Source organism: Ursus maritimus, unplaced genomic scaffold, assembly GCF_017311325.1.
Source record: "Ursus maritimus isolate PB19 unplaced genomic scaffold, ASM1731132v1 scaffold_21, whole genome shotgun sequence".
In the NCBI taxonomy this organism is placed as follows: domain Eukaryota; kingdom Metazoa; phylum Chordata; class Mammalia; order Carnivora; family Ursidae; genus Ursus; species Ursus maritimus.
In genome coordinates this window covers 22,461,601-22,470,731 of record NW_024424564.1, presented here as the reverse complement: position 1 = coordinate 22,470,731, position 9,131 = coordinate 22,461,601, and the positions used below count along the sequence as shown (strand labels likewise).

General features: G+C 32.8%; 1 long non-coding RNA gene across 1 annotated transcript in view; it reads right to left on the bottom strand.

Moving 5' to 3' along the window:
- LOC103656248 overlaps positions 1-8,420 on the bottom strand; it is a 182,806-nt gene extending 174,386 nt beyond the window's left edge. Inside the window, exon 1 of the long non-coding RNA XR_566584.2 lies at positions 8,196-8,420. This is a non-coding gene — a long non-coding RNA (uncharacterized LOC103656248). The remainder of the gene's footprint in view (positions 1-8,195) is intronic.
- Between the last annotated feature and the right edge of the window lie 711 nt (positions 8,421-9,131).

Below are 9,131 nucleotides of genomic sequence, written 5' to 3'. Positions count from 1 at the left end.
GGAAAATGGAAGTCATTAAAGCTTTGATCTCTTACTCATTTCATTCAGTTTCAAAGTCAGGCTAGTTATAAAAGTTCTAGACATGCCACACCATGTTTTATTTCCACATTATTACTTTACTTTTATAGAGAATTTGGGACTTATATCAAAGGAAATATTTTAAATCATTCCAGACTCTAGGTTAGTATGATTCAGCTTTTATTTATTTTTAAAATTTCCCATCCTGTAACTATCCCAGCTTTATTAAAGTTGGTGATTTGAAAAAGAAGGGTCAGTTACCAAATATACCCAAATTGTCAGGGTTTATATGAAAATATTTTTCCTTCTGTCTAATCTGATTGTTTCTTTTAAGGGATCCCAATAAAATTAGCCAAGAAAAACTTGTGCTTCCAAAGAGTATACTTACAAGCTTTTTTGTCAGGAGCAGAGATGCTCTGACATCCCTCTGGGAGAATTACCCTTTCATTATTAAGGAAATTCTTCCTGTCGTTATTTCAAAGTTCTTTATGCCATTATCTTGAGAATAGATCTTTCACCTTCCACGAAAAAAATCAACCAACTAAACAAACAAACAAAAAACCCAAAACCCAAAACTGGGAAACAGCTATTACCATTACAATAATTTCTCCAGATAGTCATCAAAACTCCACAAAAAGAGGCTTCGAAATGTGCAAATGTAGCTAAAATGATACTCTTGCTTTCCTAATGGGACAGGGTTTTGTTGAAATAATTTTTAAACACAGAGCTTTATCAAATGTATTCAATTTAATCATGAGTTTGCGACTCTCAAATGTAAGGGATAGGAGAAACGGGATTTCAGAACATTACATTTCTGTAGTACAAGTCACATTGAGTCACTGGGTCTTGCTATCATCTGCAAATAATGTAGACAGGAAAGGAATAGCCATATTTTAATTTATAATTATGCCAAAGTTAAAATTGTTACACTAATAAATTTTATCATACTTACCAGATTTATTTTTTAACCCATTCTTATTTTGTAGGAAAAATTATGGGCCCTAAAAAATCATTAATACTAACATGTGAAATTTCATATCTTCTCATCCTCTTTCCCTTCCAACAAAAGAATTGGAGCGTTTTTCAAATTAGAAATACCCGCACATGCATGTACGCAAACACACACATACACACACACGAGCCAGGACATATATCACTTCATACAATTCAAGTAAACAAGAATGCCAGACAATATTTAGGGCACTGTGTTAAATAAAATAAAAACACAGATGAGTAATAACGAATCTCTGAATCACAGGTAGCAACATTTAATATTATCAAAATTAATTCTCACCATTACATCCTGTAAATTCCACCTAATTATAATTAAAATCCCCATGAGATTTTCTTATAAAACTTAAGATGGTGCTGATGTGTATCTGTACAGATATGATAGAAGAATACTGCAGAAATAAGGAAAAGACAACACCCCTATTTAAAATTGGGAAAATGACATAACAAAAATTTTTAAGAATAAAATAAATAAAATGAAATAAAATTGGGAAAATGAGGGGCACCATGGTGGCTCTGTTGGTTAAGCATCTGCCTTTGGCTCAGGTCATGATCCCAGGGTCCTGGGATGGAGCCCTGCATCAGGCTCTCTGCTCAGTGGGGAGCCTGCTTCTCCCTCTCCCTCTGCTTGCCTCTCTGCCTACTTGTGCTCTGTCTCTCTGTCAAATAAATAAATAAATAAAATCTTTTTAAAAAATAAATAAAATAAAATAAAATAAAACTGGGAAAATGAAACAGGCAATTAACAGAAAAAGAAACATATAGAAAGCAAATACATTTGAAGATATTCATGGATTTACAAGTGGTCAGAGCATTGCAAATCAAAGCAATAATGGCATTTTATTTTTCCATCTAATGGTAGAAAGAAAGAAAGAAAGAAAAGGAAGAGAGAAAAGAAAGAAAGAAAGAAAGAAAGAAAGAAAGAAAGAAAGAAAGAAAGATAAAGAAAGAAAAGAAAAAAAAGAAAAAGAAAAAAGAAAAAAAGACAGACAATATTCAGTGCTGATGAAGGTGTGATGAAATAGGCTCCAGTAGGGGGATGTTTCAGACTACCTATCAAAACTGAAAATATTTACAACTTTTGACATAGCTATTCATAACTGGAAAACTATGCTTCAAAAATATTTAAACACAGAAATATATAAGTAGTTTAAAAAAAAAAAGTGTTTCAATGAAGCATTTTTTAGAGCAGAGAAGCAGAATTGTAAACTTCCAAATCTGACAAGGGAATTTGTCTATGATATATAGACTATTCATAATTTTATATTTTTTTAAAAGAAATATTATGTGCATATACATAAAGATATGCATTAGATTAAAAGACTTACAAATGCTTAGAGAACAATCTGAAGTGATGTTAACAATAATAATAATAATAAAATAATATTGTTGAGTAAGCACTCAATAATTTGCCAGGTACTCTGTTGTGTTTTTCAATGATTATTATAATAATTCTCAGACCAACTTTGCAACTATGAGGAACCATTTAACAAATATGGAAACTGAAGATAAACATCAAAGTTTTAAAAATATTACATCGTGGAGTAGAAATGGGTCTGAGAATGATTGTCCAAGTTAAGGTAAATTTACAGTTTGTACTATTGTATTATAGGAATTTTTAAGAAAGAACATGCATATATTACTTTACTAATTAAAAATAAGGAACTAAAATGACACCGAAACAATTACGGTATAACACAGAACGTGGTAAATAACATAAGCCATAATGTGATCATAGGTTTCAAAGAAGGGAGAGAGAAATTCTGATTGAATAAGAACATCATTTATAAAGGACGTAGCATTTGGCCTTGAAAAATGTAGCAATAGGAGTAAAGTACTTGAACAGAGCCTGGAAGTAAAGACAGAGGGCAAAAAAGTCAGTATAAGAGAGTCCAGGGAACAGCAAAGAACAGCAAAGACGTTTAACAAAATAGCAAGAGAGATAAGAACAGAGCTGGAGGAGGGCTTAAATGATTCTGATATATCCAAGAAATGACAACATATAGTAAAAGATAAGGCTGGAGAGACAAAGAGGGTTTAAAGCATTTCGATTTAAGAAATGACTATAAATTCCATCCTTTGGAATAAACTAAAATAGAGATTCTCCAAAGAGGTGATTCCCAAACCATAGATCCTTGGAAATGGACAAAGTTTTTACAAGAGATTCACAAATCTATATATGCAATTAAAAAAAAAAAAGTCTAGGTCAAAATGTCTTGAATTTTCTAAATTGGGCCTGTTTTCAGGCTGGATGCCACAGTGGAGAAGGTGATGTGGTCAGTTTCTTCCTTTTTTCTATCTGAGGCTCCTAATTCTGCTTCCCCACTCTATGGGCTGTGTTTAGTTAGGTCTTTGAGGATTGAAACAGGGGAAGAGTAAGAGACGAAGGACGGGAAAATCCCCCTTGACTGGTGCAGATGTAATTTGGTACTAGCTTCCTCTAGGCTTACCAATGCAAAAATATTATTCTTTTTTATTGAAGCTTATTTATGGATTCCTCAGAGCCCTTCCATGGCTGGGGACTCTCACCAGCGGGTATTGACCCTCGTCATAGTGTTCATACTCTTTGCATCTGGCTTCTGTCCCTAAGCAGGTCTTAGACATACATCCAGGTTGCTGCATTCCTCTATACTGTATCAGTTTTCCATCCTTTATTATTGCTCAGTAGTATTTCAAACTATGAATATCAACCAATTTGTTCATAACTCCTGTTGGTTAAAATTTGTGTTGTTTTAAGTCTGGGCTATTAAAAATAATATATATAAAATAATGCATATGTTATAAATAATCTCAGTAGAACACTATAAAATAAGTAGAATGGTGTTTTTTGAAGGAATGTTTAATTTTAACCAAGTCCAATTTATCATTGTTTAAATGCTTAGTATTTTCTGTGACCTAAGCAATCTGCCTACTCTAAGGCCTTTATCTCTACTATGTTTCTTTTGTAAAAATATTACATTTTTTTAATTTTGCATATGTCTATTACCAATAGCAAATGTGTTCTGTGTAAAGCATTTGGTCAAGATTTATTTTTTTCATGCAAACACCTAGTTGTCTCCACACCATTTTTTAAAATTATCATTTCTTCCAAAGACCTACCTTGGTAACTTTGTTGAAAATCAATTAATAATATATGTATGCGTTTATTTCTGGAATCTCTCTTCTATTCCATCAACTTTTGTGTTTTTCCATAGAGTACTCCTGGAAGTCAGGCAGGAAAAGAACTATAGTTTTTCCCTTCTTTCTAAAACTTATTTTAACTATTCTAGGTCCTTGGCATTTCCATGAAAATTTTAAATTATCATTTAAGTTTCCATCCAATGGACAAAAAGGTTCTGCTGGAATTTTGATTGTTTTTGCCTTGACTCTTCAGCTAAATTCAGAGAGAGTGGACATCTTGATATGTTGAATTTTCCAACCCACAGTTTTGGTATATCTCTTCATTTATTTACATTGTTTTTCATTTCTTCTAGCACTGCTTAGTCATTTTTACTGTACAGTTCTTCTACTCATTTTGTTCAATCTACATATTTTATGTCTTTTTATTATACTGGAAATGCCTCTATATTTTTATTTGGTTTTCCACTTCTTAGTTGTAGTAATAAAAAGACTTTTTAAAATATATGGGGTCTTCTAATCTGTGGGTTTGCTAAATTGACTTAATTCTAGTAGTATTTGGTGGATGCCTTTGATATTCTACCTTGATAATACTGTCTTTATAGAGAGAGTTTTAATTCCTCCAGTACAATCCTTGTATCTCATTTTTTTCTCTTGCTTTAGTGCAGTGGCTAGGACATTAAATACAATAAGGAATGGAAGTGGTGATACAGTCTTCAATCAATCTTTGATAGAAAATGTTTAATATTTTACCATTTAATATTATGTTAGCTGAAAGATGTTTGTAGATGTCCTTTGTTAAACCAAAAATTTTTTATGGTTGTAATTTATGATACTTTATATCATTGACATTGAATTTTGTCACATATGAGATCATCATATGGGTTTTCTCCTTTATACTGTTAGTAATTAACTACACTGTTTGAATTTTGACTATTGAACCAATCTTGCTTTCACGGAGTTGACTCAAATTAGTCATAAGATATTATCATTTTTATGTATTGCTAATTTAATTTTCCAGTATTTTCTTAAGGACTTTTGTTTCCATGTTCATGAGGAATACTGTCTATAATTTTCTTTTCTTGCAATGTCTTTATTAGCATTGGCCTCAGGAATATATTGGCCTAATTAGATGAGTTGGGAAGAATTCCCTACTTCTCTGTTTTCTGAAAGAGTTTAGTAATATCAGTGTATGTCTTTCTTTAATGCTTCATAAAATTAATTGGCAAAGATATATAAACTGAAGTTTTCTGTGTTGGAAAAAAGTTATTTAATAAAACTTTAATTTCTGTAATGAGTTTGGGGATATTTCAGTACTCTGTTCAGTTTTAGTAAGCTGTGTTCTTCAGAAATGTGTTCATTTTATCTAACACCAAATTTATTGCCATGAAGTTGTTCATTATATTCCTTGATTATCTTTTACCTGTAGAAGCTATAGTCATGTTTCTTTCTTCCTTGATATTGTTCGTTTGTATTATATCTTTTTTCTCTTGATTTGTTTTGTTTAACTGGTTTAATCAATTTTAATATTTTCCAACAATCAAGTTTTACTTTATAAATGTTCTTTATTGCTTATATGATTTCTATACTATTGATTTCTGAGTCTATTATTATTTATTTATTTATTTTACACTGGACTTAACTTTCTTTTTTCTAGCTTATAAAGTGATACATAGATCTTTCATTTTTAGTTCCTTTTATTTTCCAAGAAAAGCGTTAGGAGTTACAAATTTCCCTGAGTACAGAATTAGTTGCATTCCACGAGTTTTTTTTTTTTTTTACTATTAAGTGTGAAGTGATTTTATATGCTAATATTTCTGATGATTTCTGCCTTGATACATGGATTACAAAGAAGTATATTTTCTTTTCAAATATTTGAGATTTTTTTAACTTAAAATTTTAATCTCTAATTTCATTCCATTGTGGTTAAAAGATATATTCTGTAAGGTTTCAGTGCACTGAAACTTATTCAGGGTGATCTTGTTCTCTGTCGTATGTTTTATCTTGGTGCATATCCCCCGTATACTCTAAAAGAATGCATATTATGCCTTTGTTAGTAGTGTTTGTTAAACGTAAATTGGGTCAAGTTGGTTGATGGTATTGTTCGGATACCAATACTAATTTTGTGTTTACTGTTCAATTAGTTAACTAAAAGAGGGCTAATTGATTCTCCAAATGTATTTGGCAATTTTTCTTTTTATCCCCTTAGTTCTTTCAGGTTTTGCTTCATGTATTTTGCCGCTCTGTTATCGGGTTCATACACATTTAGAATTGTTTTGTCTTCCTGATAGGATTGCTACTTTTATCATGAACTTTAAAAGCTGATTGCTTTTGGCCATATAGCTCTCTCAAAAGCTTCACTGGCTTACTATCTGTCTGATTCTTAAGATCCCTATACCAACAGATACACTTGCAATTCTTTTTGAAATATGCCTTTCTCTCTCAGCTTAATTAGTTACTTTATTTAGGCTTCCATGAGACAATTCTTATTCTCTTTTACTGAGTTGTTCTGCCTAATTAAGAGACTGTTTCTGGGGGCCACATTAATTTATTCAAAAGATTTAATGAAGATAGGATGGCTACCCCATGATTTTTTTTTAACTCTGTGACTGTTTTAAACTCAATACTAAATAGATTTTGTGGTTTTTATAAATTATCAATATTTTCTTTTAAGTATTAGAGAAAAAAAGTTTTGTTTTCCAATCTATAAGTCTCAAAAGTTCTCTATTCTGTTTCTTTTTTAAGGCTAATTCTGAAGAAAGAGAAATTAGGGAATCCATTCCATTTACAATAGCACCAAAAATCATACGTTATCTTGGAATTAACTTAACCAGAGATGTAAAGGATCTATATTCCAGAAACTACACATCACTCTTGAAAGACATTGAAGAAGACACAAAAAGATGGAAAAATATTCCATGCTCATGGATCGGAAGAATAAACATAGTTAAAATGTCTATGCTACCCAGAGCAATCTATACTTTCAATGCCATCCTGATCAAAATACCAATGACATTTTTCAAAGAACTGGAACAAACAGCCCTTAAATTTGTGTGGAACCAGAAAAGTCCCCGAATCGCCAAGGAATTGTTGAAAAGGAAAAACAAAGCTGGGGGCATCACGCTGCCTGATTTCAAGCTATACTACAAAGCTGTGATCACAAAGACAGCATGGTATTGGCACAAAAACAGACACATAGACCAATGGAACAGAATAGACAACCCAGAAATGGACCCTCGGATCTTTGGGCATCTATTCTGTTTTTCATCCTTTCTTAAAAAAAAAAAAAAATCAATCCTCTTATGAACTCATTTCTTTCTCATAAAACCTTATTAAATGCAGCTGATAGATAACAGCCAACTCACACTAGGAACATTCTTTTTCAAAAAGTGTTCATGTAAAACCTCAATTTTATTGTGTCATTATGTCTTCCGAGTTATCCATTGTGCATTTTATGAAATACCATTGAAAACACAGGTTACTCTTTCTCTTTATCTCTGTTTCCTCCCTAGCCAACAATAAAAGGAGTGGTATGTATTTTTTTGGCTTTTGGTTTAGGCAACCCCTTACTTCTGGTATCAGCTTCACTATTTGTCAAATGAACTAAAATAACAAACAACCCCAATATCTCAGTAACTTACTACATTAAATACTTATTTCTTGTTCATGTTGTGTAAGAGTTGGTAATTAGCTGAAGCCCTATCTCAGCTCTGGTTCCATTTCATGGATTCTTCATTTGATCAAAATTGTAGTAGTCCCAATATGGCACATATTCTTTTCTGCCACTTGTACTCTCCATCTTTGTTAAGAATGGTTTACAAGGGGCGCCTGGGTGGCACAGCGGTTAAGCATCTGCCTTCGGCTCAGGGCGTGATCCCGGCGTTCTGGGATCGAGCCCCACATCAGGCTCCTCGCTGTGAGCCTGCTTCTTCCTCTCCCACTCCCCCTGCTTGTGTTCCCTCTCTCGCTGGCTGTCTCTATCTCTGTCGAATAAATAAATAAAATCTTAAAAAAAAAAAAAAAAAGAATGGTTTACAAAATCTCCTTACTTTTAGAGTTCCATGTGAGAGTTGGCCAGAAGAAGATTTTGCTTGATATCTGTAAGACAGAAGTGAAACAGTGGCCATTACTCTCTGAAGAATATCAAAATAATATACCATTATGGCAAATGAGGAAGTGTTGGGTGCACTCTAGTTTATTCTTGCTCTTTTTTGCTCTAAATTTAATATCGTTCCTAAGTGCTATCTTGTTGACCAATGGTGGTGACCAGTAAATGTTTGGTTGTGGATGCACATGGCAAAACACCTCCCCACAATCTTCCCCTCCCATGGTTAGATGTGCTTGACTTCTCATAGTCATTAACTTCTCTGATTCTCAAAAATCTTTGTCTAGTCCTTCAATTTTTTATCTCTTTCTACTTTTTATAATTTCAAATTCTTAAAATAAATCCCTTACTCTATAAAAGTTTTGCCCCCAATTGCCTTTGAATCCTAACTAATACACCTGTAGTCTGACTGACAAAAAGATCACATTTAAAGTGACTGCTTGGATGCAGCATGGATCACCACTCCTCGCATTCTATTGGCATTGGCTAAAACACGGCCAATATGAACATCATTGGGATGGGAAGAATCCTGGCATGTGGGTATGAGTGTCTGAATATTTGCCAAAATAATATAATCTACCATGCTTACCATTCCCTGAGGCAATCACTAGGTTATATGTTTGCATTAAGCATTGAGAGCCCTCAGCAAGTCTTGGGGATGGACACAATTCCACAGAAATCACATGATTGACCAGAGGAGGAGGATATTTTCCAAAGTCAATTCAGGGATTGGTACATGGAAACAAGGATAATCTGTGTGGAGCAGTGACTCACATGTGTCACTGTGATTAACTGCTAGCAAATGCAATAATGTTCATTTTCTGGTAAAGTTTCAACTGTCCTAAAGTAATCTTTCATATCTTTTTTTAAAATGAGAATT